The sequence below is a fragment of the Callionymus lyra genome, chromosome 9 (assembly GCF_982586985.1).
Source record: "Callionymus lyra chromosome 9, fCalLyr1.hap1.1, whole genome shotgun sequence".
Classification (NCBI taxonomy): Eukaryota; Metazoa; Chordata; class Actinopteri; order Syngnathiformes; family Callionymidae; genus Callionymus; species Callionymus lyra.
This window is the reverse complement of record NC_141826.1, coordinates 20,870,133-20,882,736: the sequence shown is the minus strand read 5'-3', so window position 1 is coordinate 20,882,736 and position 12,604 is coordinate 20,870,133. Positions and strand designations below refer to the sequence as shown.

At 39.1% G+C, this 12,604-nt stretch overlaps 2 protein-coding genes across 3 annotated transcripts in view; one reads left to right on the top strand and one right to left on the bottom strand.

Moving 5' to 3' along the window:
* macrod1 (mono-ADP ribosylhydrolase 1) overlaps positions 1–12,604 on the bottom strand; it is a 210,398-nt gene that overhangs the window by 123,395 nt on the left and 74,399 nt on the right. The gene's annotated exons all lie outside the window — the stretch shown is intronic.
* Positions 4,044–12,604, top strand: part of flrt1b (fibronectin leucine rich transmembrane protein 1b) — a 41,170-nt gene continuing 32,609 nt past the window's right edge. Inside the window, exon 1 of the mRNA XM_087798458.1 lies at positions 4,044–4,345. The gene's annotated coding sequence lies outside the window, so the exon portion shown is untranslated. The remainder of the gene's footprint in view (positions 4,346–12,604) is intronic.

Below are 12,604 nucleotides of genomic sequence, written 5' to 3'. Positions count from 1 at the left end.
GTATTTGTAGATGTTACTTTCAATACTCCAATTGCTCTTCCTGTTGATGTAGGTGTTACTTTCGATATTCCAATTGCTCTTCCTGTTGATGTAGATGTTACTTTCGAAATTCCAATTGCTCTTCCTGTTGATGGAGATTCTACTTTTGATCTTCCAATTGCTCTTCCTGTTGATGTAGATGTTACTTTTGATATTCCAATTGCTCTTCCTGTTGATGTAGATGCTTCTTTTGATATTCCAATTGCTTTTCCTGTTGATGTAGATGTTACTTTTGATATTCCAATTGCTCTTCCTGTTGATGTAGATGCTTCTTTTGATATTCCAATTGCTTTTCCTGTTGATGTAGATGATACTTGTGATGTTACTTTATATATTCCAATGTCTCTTTCGGTTCATGTAGATGTAACTTTTGATGTTCGGATTGCTTTTGGTATTTTTCCTGTTTTTGATGTTACCATTGCTCTAGCTGTTGATGTTACATTTCATGTTCCAATTGCTGTTGCTTTTGATGTTGCAGTCATGCTTCTATTGTAGTGTTGTACACTTTTCTTTGACCACAAACTACGTTGTATACAAGTTAAAATATCAAAATATGTTGTTCACCTGAAGGCTTGTTTCCACAATAATTCATATTTTGGTCAAAAGCTAGTAACCATAGCTAGGCTATAAACATCAATTCACTAGTACATTTCTGGGCTCTGCAGTGTATTGTATATTTCATTTCATTTAAGTGAAAAAATGTAGGTTATTTTAGTCGGGAAACGGCTGCAGTACGTTGAGGTCATTAGTCTAACGACTCTCTCATTAATCGGAGTCGGGCAGGACAAGGGAGACAAATTTTCCCGCGAGAAAGTAATTTGCTAATTATTGGTTTACACGATGTTGGGAGGCAATTTGTGTTTTGCTTATAGAAATGCTTATAATATTTGAGAATAAACATCAGACCATGACAGTAAACTCTGAAATGTTTATCAATGAAAAACAAAGAAGCAAAGATAACATGAGATTAATGACTTTCTGTTTCCCGTCAAACTAGAAAACGGCGTTAATATCCGCTGCATGGTTCTCAATATATTTGATATACCTCAGAAGACTTTAGCCGTTTCAGTTCCCGGCTTTTATTACCTTAAATTACCGATAGGTACCAACCACTGACTTCCACTCACTATCTGTGCTGAACAGCCCTCACGTCTTCCCTTTATCTCGGCGTGTCAAGGTTCACGACCGTTGCAGGCAACAAGGAAACGCACTCTTTGAATAAATCCGCGGCGAAGAAAGCTCCAGGGGCATTCTGGGTCAAACTTTAGATTAGAGTGCCGGGCTCTGATGTTCCAAGGCCACGAAGACGGTTGTGAGTCTTTGTGTTGTAAACAAGGGAAGCATCGTGTTGTGATCTGGGGCCGATTCGTCGCAGATCTTTCCTATTATTGGTTGTAAAATTCAATCCTCGCCTTTTCATTATGAAGTGGGATTCGGCTTCATAAGAGTATTGCATTTTTAGACCGACAAGACACAGCAAGCTGTTACATATCCAAGGGTACGGATGGATGGATGGATGGATGGATGGATGGATGGATGGATGGACGGACGGACGGACGGACGGACGGACGGACGGACGGACGGACGGATGGAAGGAGGGATGGAAGGATGGAAGGATGAAAGGATGGATGGATGGATGGATGGATTGATGGATGGATGGATGGATGGACGGACGGACGGAACTTTAGATATAATATAATAAATACATGCGTTCCACTTGTTCGATTTCCACTTCTAGTGTGGCGTTCAGCAACATAACCCCTGTGCTACGACTGAACTTCCAACTGGTAATGTGATTCAATATATGGTCAAACAAGAAAACAAAATGACTGAAGTTACAATTCAATCTTGTTTGTGTTTAGCTGGTACTTGTGTAAAAGTTTTTGCAGTTCCCGTCATGATGGTAATGTATGTTCAAAGTCACTGTTTTGCAAGAATTTTGAAGGTAACGAGTGATGTAAACGGTTACACGGATGACAAATCATAACCTTTTGAAAAAAATCAAATAATCGTTAACACCTCTTTTTTCTCCTCCTCCTCCGTTTTCATTTTTCACCGACATATACACGCCTACAAGTGACGCGGTGTCATGTGATGTGGGACTCTTTTCGGTTTTGCTTTTCTATAGCAAGTTTTCAGACTTTATTGAAAAAAAATGTGATGTACCTAAAATGGTTTAAAATGTAAATAGATTACAAAATCAATATAGTTTGGCCTTATGGCCGTATTACTAGGCAGAGTATTACAGCGGTGACTTGCGTGCAGTTTTCGTAGATTTTTGACCACTGTCTACCACATAAAAACTGTTTGGGGTTTGTTGGTACAATATATATTAAAATATTCACAGTGTTGTATCGTTTTGCTGTTGCAATTAAACTTCCGGCCTCTAGATGGCAGCAGTCATTAGGTCCTCCGCAGCTGAAGGAACTATTAAATACAGACAATGACTAAGAGAGGATACAGTCGACTCCAGCGGCTTTGCAAGATGATATTTTGACATATTTTGGTTTCAAAATAAAACAAAAGCAGTTACGACTTCATCAACAGTCATGTGATCTGTAAATTCTGCAACACCAGAGTCAAGTACTCGATAATACTACAAATATATCCTTCTTACTAAAGTATCACAATTTATCTTATCGTCGCTCCTGTACGGTATCGCCAGATTCTTGCCAGTTTTCACCACTTATCTGAATTATCGGAAATGAAAAAAAAACAACTGCATTTTCCTGTGTATTCTTAAGGCTTAACAACAGACGCAGAAACTGCTACCTTGGCTTCTGTCCCAATTTGTCGCTCAATGTTTGTCTAAATTTGAGATAAATTAAGGATTTTAATCCAACAAATACAGTAAATTAAATTAATGTTATTTATCTGTTGTGTTGGCTATAACTTAGTACTTATTTGAAGTGGGTCTAGAAGATTTTCTTTTCTGATAACTACTGGAAGGGCTTTGCTGTTATGGGATTAACCCTGCCTTGGTTATATATTGCCACTGCAAGTAAACGGTTAAAGCAACAACAGCCACTGTTCTTTAATTTTTCTCTATGAATAGGGAAGCTAATGTGTTATGTGGATGTATTTTAAATGGTGTAAGATTTTCTATAAACTGGACTAGAGGTTTTAAAAAAAAAAAAAAAAAGGGAATTAAATCGAGAGCCATATTTTTTTTTGGTTTAAGCTCCATAGTCGCAGGAACTTATTTGCATTCATCTTTTCATTCGGACCAAAAAAAAAACTATTTTTTGTTTTTTGTTTTTTTTAAGTTTCAAGTCTTCTATCCATCACGATTGCGCGTACATGTCAGTCTCGCGCCCGCCGTGTTGTCGGTAACCGCCGGACCGTGGCGACCTGGTGAACCCCCCTGGTTGAAATGGGTCTAGAAGTTTTTCTTTATGATAATTACTGGAAGGGCTTTGCTGTTATGGGATTAACCCTGCCTTGGTTATATATTGCCACTGCAAGTAAACGGTTACAGCAACAACAGCCACTGTTTTTTTTTATTTGTCCTTCGTCTTCTTTTTTCTCTATGAATAGGGAAACGAATGTGTCATCTGGTGTTTTTGTAAACGGTGTAAAATTGTCTATAACCTGGACTAGAGGTTTTTTTAAAAAAAGGCAATTAAATCAAGAGCCTTTTTTGTGGTTTAAGCTCAATAGTCCCAGGAACTCATTTGCATTCATCTTTTCATTCGGACCAAAACCTTTCTTTTTTTTTTTTAAGTTTCAAGTCTTCTATCACGATTGCGCGTGCGTGTACCTGTCAGTCTCGCGCTCGCTGTGTTGTCGGTAGCCGCCGGACCGTGGCGACCCCGTGAACCCCCTGAAACTGAGCTCGGAGTCTGAGCCCCTCCCTCCTCACCCCACACACACACACATAAGTAGAGAGGGAGGGGAGAGAGAGAGTGAGAGAGAGAGAGAGAGAGAGAGGGATGAGCGCACAGCAGCGCGCACTCTCGGAGACGCGCAGGAGGACGCAGAGCGCGCAGGAGGAGACACACCTGTCAAGTCTTTTTCCTTAAACGCGTTTGGCTCCTTTTTTTTTTTAAAGGGAACGTCGAGTCGAGCCAGCGAGCGGAGACCGAGGCGGTTGTGTGTGTGGAGATTTCGCGACACCTATTCAGCACTCGCGGGGGAAAGAGAGAGTGAGAGGGAGAAAGAAAGAGGGAGAGAAAGAGAGAGGGAGAAAGAGAGAGGGAGTAATGTGCCAAAGACGACGAGAGAGGAGTTGAAGCGGCGAAGTTGATCCAAAGATGTCGACTGGATGCAGGGATGAAGGAGGACGGGAGGCGAGACTTCATCCGAGGTCAGTCCCAGAATTAAAATGCATTGATAGAAGTTTAAAAAAAAAAGAAAATGTGTGTGTGTGGCGAGAGCTCGGTCACCCCTGGACCTCCACCCAAGGACTGAAGTCCACCAGACAATAACCCTTAAATCTGTTTGTTTTTATTTATTTAAAGATGTTGTTTTTACTGTCATGAACCACATCGGAGTCAGAATGTTGGATTGTAACAAGAGAAAGTTTCATTTTTTGAGTTTTTTCTGGACATGTTGTGTGGTAGGTGCTTGTTGTTGATCTCCACCTCCCTCTGGAGACACTTCTTACAGAGTCGGGTGTGACTGTGGTGATGAAGCGTTACGAGGCTCATGAGATACGGATCTTTGATGAAAGAAAAAGAGGAGAAGATGTATATCTCCACGAGTGAGGCTGACGCTGTGATCGTCTTCCACGGAGCTTCAGTAGAACAAAAGTTGTTTTGGTAGATGCTTTATGTTGGAAAAAAGTCATGGTTTGAAAAGATACATTTGATTTAACGCCATTTCCAAACGACTTGTCCCCCTGAACCCCCTTTTATATGCAAGTACTGACCACTGCAGAGTGGAAACACCCCACTAGTCTTGATTGTGATCGTCTGAAATCTCGTTTTGGTGGTAAAAATTATAATCTACCTGGTTTGACAGAGGAATTTTTTAGCCTTTGTGTATCTGGATTAGGTTTGTGAGAAAATATTCTTACACTTGATTGTTTTATGTTTTAAATTGACGTTATTTTCTTTTCATAATAAGTATATATTTCTCTAAAGTTTGTATACAATAAAATAATTAAATATTATTTAGAATTAAAGTTGAAATACATTCACGGTGTTTGTTGATTTTTGTGTTGCAATTAAACATCCGCCCGCTGGATGGCATTACGTCCAACGAAATCCTGGCGATGACTGAGGACGAGAGGATACAGTCAACTCCAGATGTTTGAACATATTTTGGTTGCAAAGCAAAACAAAACCAGTTACGACTTTCGTCAAGAGTCGCGTGATCTGGAAATTCTGCGACACCAGAGTCAAGTACTCGACAATACTACAAATATATTGTTGTTACTAGTCATCGCTATATATAGTATTGTCGTCCCTTTATGGAATCGCCAGATTCTCACCATTAATCTGTATTATTTATGCATTTTTTCCTGCCTAATCTTTAGGACTAACAACCGTTAACTAGGCCTGACGCAGCAACCGCTAGCTCGTCTTCCGTCCCCAGTCGCTTCGAACGTTTGTCTTGATTAAAAAATGATAAAGACAGAGAACACAACACAGAACTACTCGTGGTCACACATCCATGAAAATGTGAAGTGAAAAGCAATCCATCAGATTACGATAGTTGAAAAACAATAAAAAATACATCTGACTCCTCGGTGGTTCGTAAGGAAATCCACTATAATAATCATGTATTCAACTATAAAACATGGCTTAGATTAGGTTCTGTTCGCCTTTTAGAAGTGGAAATAAAACGGAGAATCCACATCTTTTCGGCATCTGGCTTCACACGGACCTCACAACAACGAAAAAAAAGCCCAGTCTGGACCGAAGCGAGTGCAAGTGCAGGATTAAGCGTCGTCGCCGGCCCATATTGAGACAGCAGATTAGAACCGAAGGGCCAAAGAACACGGATTAAAAAGAGGGAAAAGCGGAGATGGACGGACGCACTGATGGACGGCGTGAGGAGACTGGATTGAGAGGCGAAAAGACTAAGTGGAGAATAGAAAGAGAGAGAAACAGCAGATTAAAGTGTAATGTCCCAGAGAGAGAGAGAGGGATGGAGAGAGCGAGAGAGAGGGAGAAACCAGGGCAGGCAGTTGGGGAAACGGCGTGAACGTTGGCCGAATGTGTCGAGAATAAAGACGAGGAGAATCTTTTTCAGTCTCCTTCCTTTGATCTCCTCTTTTTTTTTTTCCTCACCCATCCAACTGAGAGACACAAGTGCCTCTGCTTATATAACTCTTCATTTGATTTATAACAAACGGAGGGAGGGAGGGAGGGATGGAGGGAACACTATATGCACCTTAAGTATTGTGAGGGAAAATAAAAGCGTCGGGCGTTGGGGGGAGTGTTGTCGCCGGCGCAGCTCGATGGCAGCATTTTTCATTTCCTGAGGTTCCCTGATAGACGTTACTCACTCCAACGAGTCTCCACCGGAGTCTCCGGTTTCCCTTTTTAAACACTGTTCAAGTCGCTCGCCCGGGCGCGACATGTGTTGGCTATTACCCCTCCGTGTGTGGCCCCTCCGTCCACACAAAGGATCGGCTTCTGCCAAATGTATCTCTTAAGCACCTTTTTTCTCTGAGTGAGAGGCTCCACCGACTCGACGGCACACCAGGCCAGAATCAGGTCAATGAATAGTGTCTTATAGTGAATTAACATGACAAGGAAATGTGATCCAAGAGCCTGGTTTTTCTGCCAACAATTAGGGTATTAGATCTTGCTCAATGGAAGATAATTGTCTGGAGCGGCCACCGTTTCGTACCGACGACGGATTAGTACCGAAGTGGCTCGAGCTCGGGAGTGAGAAGATGGCGACAAAATTTACATGAAGGTTCGTCTGTGGTCGACGATAGCTATGATGTAATTTTCAACCATACTTTAGCGGAGGTTCATCAAGGTACTCAGGATCGTCACATCAACCCATGAGTCAAATTGTTGTCTTATGCAAACTCTAACTTGTATTTGTCAGATTCCAACGCGTCACAATGACTCGCGTTGCTAGACAGGAAGTGAGTCCCTGGAGAATCATCAAGTTCAATAGAAGCAACAGTTTCTTGGTTACAGAACGAATCCCCCTTGTGTTAAAAATGTAGCACTCGTACTATTCGAAAATGTGGTTCTAATACAACAACAAAAAAAGAAGGATAACGTCAATGACTCGATTTGCTAGACAGGAAGTGAGTCCCTACAGAATCATCAAGTTATAGAGACGTGACAGTTCATATCTTTATCGTTTTATAAATGAATCACATCGGACGAGTACAAACTACTTTTCAGTTCTGCTACTAAACATAAGTATAACAAAAAGAAAAGCACTAAGAAAGTGCATACCTCCACCAAGGTCCTCAATTCATAAATGTTTTATAAAGTTTTTTTATACTGTTTTTTTTTCTAGTGTCCTTTTGGGCTAACGTAGTTCTGGTTAGCATAAAAGCTATACAAGTGAAATTCAAAAGCTACAAAACATTCATGAATTTGAATAAAACTACAAAACCCACCAAAAAATGACAACTAATACAAATCAATTTCAAATCTTTTAAGCTAATTTATGATTTTTCACTTTGTTTCATAAAAATGATCACATAAATCCAAAACTAAAATACCTAAAACTGAATTATAAAAGCACAAATAATAATACATTAAAAGAGCTTGAAAGTAAAAAAAATGATTCTGAAAGAAACTGGCAGCCAATGAAGACTTTTAAGGATCGGAGAAATGTGAGTTCTTCTACTAGAGCGACTCAGAATTCTTGCTGCAGAGTTTTGTATCAACTGCAGGCGAGACAGATCCTTCTTTTTAAGACATGAAAATAAACCGTTACAATAGTCTAAACTAGAAGATATAAATGTATATATTATAAGTTTAGAGATTTTTCTCAGTTGAAGGAAAACTAGGTCTGATATCGCGATTGAATTGCAGTTTATTTTATTTTTAAAATGTGAACATTCTGCAGGTTCATTTAAGAATTAACAGTGTCAATTATTTAGTTTATTTTTTTAATCTCAAAAAGCTATTTCAATCAATATTCAGTTTTTAAATTAGAGGCAGCTACTTATAAATCAAGCTAACAGCAACAATGTAGAAAATAATAATCTATAACACAACCTTAAAAATACATTCAAATTCATCAATATTACAAGTTACCTCGTTTTATTATTTTATATTAGAGTCTGAACAGGATGAGCATAAGTGTTACTATATCAATACTAATAAACATGTTCAAGTCGATACCAGGCAGTAGACGTTTAGAAACGTGTGCCGTTGCTAATAAAACAACGATTTATATACATTTGTAAAGAAACGTAGTATATATTGAGCAGGTCAACACGTCCAAGTCAAGGCCTGAGGCCTTCGTAATTTATTGTGACGACATGACATCATTTCACAGTTTCTTTTATTAATAGCTCGCTCATTACCACCCCTTTCATCAGACCCACAATGCACTGCAACAGTTGATGCTGTTGGGAAGACTCCGACTCGACTTCCAGATAGACTTAGATCAAGTTCATCCACTTCCGACATGAATTAAATTCCGTGTCACGACATAAATGAATACAATAATAAAAAAGTCTCTTGTAATCTGGTGGAGGAAGAGCGAGCAGCCGCAGGAGGCGAAGAACACGAGCAGAAACCGCTGCTGTGGTCACAGAAGTTCATTTGATGGCTAATGAATAGCAAACGTCTTGGCATCTGTTCTCTTGGAACCGTCTCGTCTTCACCCCAGTCGATATTTTTTAATCGTGAAATTGTGATAATGAGTTTCTTTTTTTTTAAAAAAAGGATCTTATTTTGTAAGTCTGAGGGAAGCTCCATCTTCATCACGTCGCCATTATGTAATAAACATTAACAAGTGAAGTCGCGGATATTAGCGAGAAGTCGGACGTCAACGAGCGGCAGGATTATTCCGATAAAGTAAACAGCAGCCAGGATAACCGCGGGTGCTAAGACTGTGGCGAGAATCATTTTCCCCGGGTGGCATTTTTTCCACTTTGCCAGTCAGTGATCGCGGCGGCGGTGAGTCGTGTTCCAGGCTGCAGGCCAGTGGTCAGTGGACAAACGGCAGCTGTCAAGAGGAAGCGATGACTCTCACTCTCGCGCCGCATTTAAATAAATCTGCCTGGTTTTTTTTTTTTTTCGCTGCCACTACTTGACCTTCGCGAGTACCTGCGAGCATTTGAAAGTCTAATCAGCTGTGGCATCCTGACGGAATCCTTCCTATGACACTTTTATTCTAAAACAATGGTTGGAAAAGCAGCCGCAGTTTTTTTATAATAACAATTACTATGTTTTCTCCTCTTGTAACAGAGAGAAAACTAGTATTATAACTTATAAAACCAACTGTAAAGTAGGTTGAAAAGGGACTGATTGAAAAACAGGATTCTCTTTTGTGTTTGATGTGAACAAAAGGAACATTTCACGCTATATCTCTCTTGAAGAACTTTGACTCCAACACGAAATCAAAGAAGTCTATTTTTAAAAGGAATGTTTGTCGCCAAAAATAAACAGTTCAAAAGTGCTTTGAATTCAAAAAAAAGGAAAAGAGGGGAGTAGTAATCTAGTAATGAAGGTGATATTTTAAAATCAATAGAAGGGGGGAAAAAAAAGAAAGATGAGTTAGAAAAGCAAATGAAAGTCGCTATAAAAGAAAAGTTTATTTGTCTTGAAGTCTTTCCATTTACAGTGTTGGCATGCGATATGTGAATGCGCTCGCAGGGACTGATTAAAGCGTCCAAACGCCGGCTTTTAAAAGTGTAAATTCAGCTCAGTTTTCACAGACGACTTGGTTTTAGTGAAGCTTTTATTACCGGAAAACTAAAACATTTTGACTTTATTATTACGTTTCATATTTTCTGTAATGTTTGGTTTAATGCTGGGATGTAGACCCAGAAAATTGACCAAAAAACCCTTGATGATTTACAAATCTGCATCTACACTGTTCCGTCTCTAGAGGGAGCCAAAAGCATTATGATAAATACCACGCTGTGGGACTTTAAAAGTAAGTAAGTATGTAAGAAGATCGTTCTAAAGCTTAGGAGCGACAGCCTGGAAGGATTTCTCTCCTCTGGTCCTGAACCGTGTTCAGGAACCATCAGTAGATTCTGATCCACAGACCTCAGAGCCCGAGCTGGGGTGTAAGTCTGGATCAGATCACTGATGGAAGGTCTGACCATGAATAGATCTGAAAGTAAGAACCAGAATTTTAAAATGATCCTGAAAGAAACTGGCAGCCAGTAAAAAGTTTTAAGGATCGGGGAAATGTAAGTTCTTCTACTAGAGCGGCTCAGAATTCTGGCTGGAGTTTTGTATGAACTGCAGGCGAGAAAGATCCTTCTTGTTAAGACATCAAAATAAACTGTTACAATCGTCTAAACGACACAAAAATATGGATTATAATCTCTAGATCGTGTTGTGACATCATTTTCCTAAATGTAGAGATTTTCCTCAGTTGAAGGAAACAGTTTTTCGGTCGGTAGTATCAAGTATTCGTGGTGCAGTACGTCCTGTTACTTGTAATGGTGGGTATTTATCTTAGAGACCGTACTTTTGACATCAAGTGAGTTATTAAAGCAGAAAATACATCTTAAATAGTTCAGGTTAGTGCCCCCTGGTGGAGGTTCAGCACATCCAGCGAATAAATATCTTTTTAACGACCTCACTTTTGACAAGGACTTCTTGAAACTTGGCAGAAATGTGTTGCCAAAGCGAACCGATCTTTTTACCTCCAGTGGTGTTGTGATGTTTTGAAGCCAACAGCACGTCTGAATACCTGAGAGTATTAGTATTCATTAATACATTGGCTGTATATAATTCATTTAATGCCACGTTCGGAAGGAAAAACCTTCCTGAATCGCTGGATGGAGCCATCACGGAATGAAGCTTTCTATAGGTTTATTTTTATACCGTCTCCTCGTACACACGCCTAAAGCCATGACATTCAGCATTAATGTTTAAACATGTAGCATCAATTATTCAACAGCATGACTCTAGTGGGTCTAAGGAAGTACAATGTTTATAGTGATTTGATGAGGAGGCCATGAAGGAATTCAAGTGAGGTTTGTCTTTAAATATTATTTCATTATTTGCAGGGAGATTATGACGGTAAAGATAGTATCGGATGAGCAAGTACACATGTAGCAGTTTCGGCGCCACAGTGCGTCTCATGGCGTTCTGTTGATCTCAATAAAAGATCAAGAGTAGGAGGCGTCCTATGGCTTTCCAAATATATCTCTCCATTATTGTTTCCACAATACCCGCCCGTGTGGATGCGCGTGGGCGGGTATTGCACTTAGGCACCGGTTGATGATTTATATTGCAAATCCTCAAACGCCATGAAAACATCCCGTCAATAACATTACGTGAATATTTATATCTATATGCATGTGTGTAGTAGTTACAGGAACTCCTCTGAGCAAATACATGTACTGGAAATATGTATGGTCGGCACGGTCTGTAAGGTTTCTATGCGAGGTTGATATTTATAACAAAAATATTGTGTGTTCGATCAGTAAATATACAGGAAAATGATAGAATTCAAATGTTAAAATCAGTTTATTCATGAGTTTAATTCAGCCTAGACTGGTTAAGAAAGGCGTGTTCTGGCTAGTAGACGGTAAGATGGACGATGGATGGAAATTCCATTTGGGTGATAATGAAAACTAGATAATTGACATGAAGCCATTATATTTGACACAAACATATGACAAGACAAGAAAAAAACTTAAATAATAAATAGATTTTTTTCAATTCAAATAATTTCAATGATGGATGATAAACAAAATAATGTCAATTAACTCAATTAAAATATCAATTTAAGAAGCCGAGCGAGGAAGTGAGAAATGTGAAATTATAAATGTTTATAACGACAGTAAACTATTAGCCAGAATGTGATTACGAAGGTAAAACTATTGTATTTCACGTTCCATTAGTGTACACTTTCTTCTCAATTCCGCCGACGTCTCTTTTCATTTATTTTCATTTACCAGTCGTGAAAATACTGCCCAGAGTTAGATTAAAAACGAAATATATGGTGATGTGTCGATGAAGCTTCATGAAACAGTATCATGTTGTTTGGAGGTCAGTAGGTGGCGCCATCAGTTTAAAAATGATGATTCATTAGAACAGTTGTTCAAAACAACGGAAAATAGTGCAGAGACGCCATCTAGTGGACTCTGAAGATAATTACACTGCTTCATGAAGCTTCATGAAACAGTGTCGTATTGTTCAGAGGTCAGTAGGTGGCGCCATCAGTTTAAAAATGATGATTCATTAGAACAGTTGTTCAAAACAAAGGAAAATAGTGCAGAGACGCCATCTAGTGGACTCTGAAAATAACGACACTGCTTCATGAAGCTTCATCAGACCATCACTAGAAATATATATATATATATTTGGGCTTTTCTTTAAGCTTGTATTCTTTGTTATACATGCACATTTGTGTTTGCAAAAATGTAAAAAACAACAACTTTGAAACGAAAAAAACATTTTTTTAATAATAAATATAATAAAATAGTCATGATTTCAATATT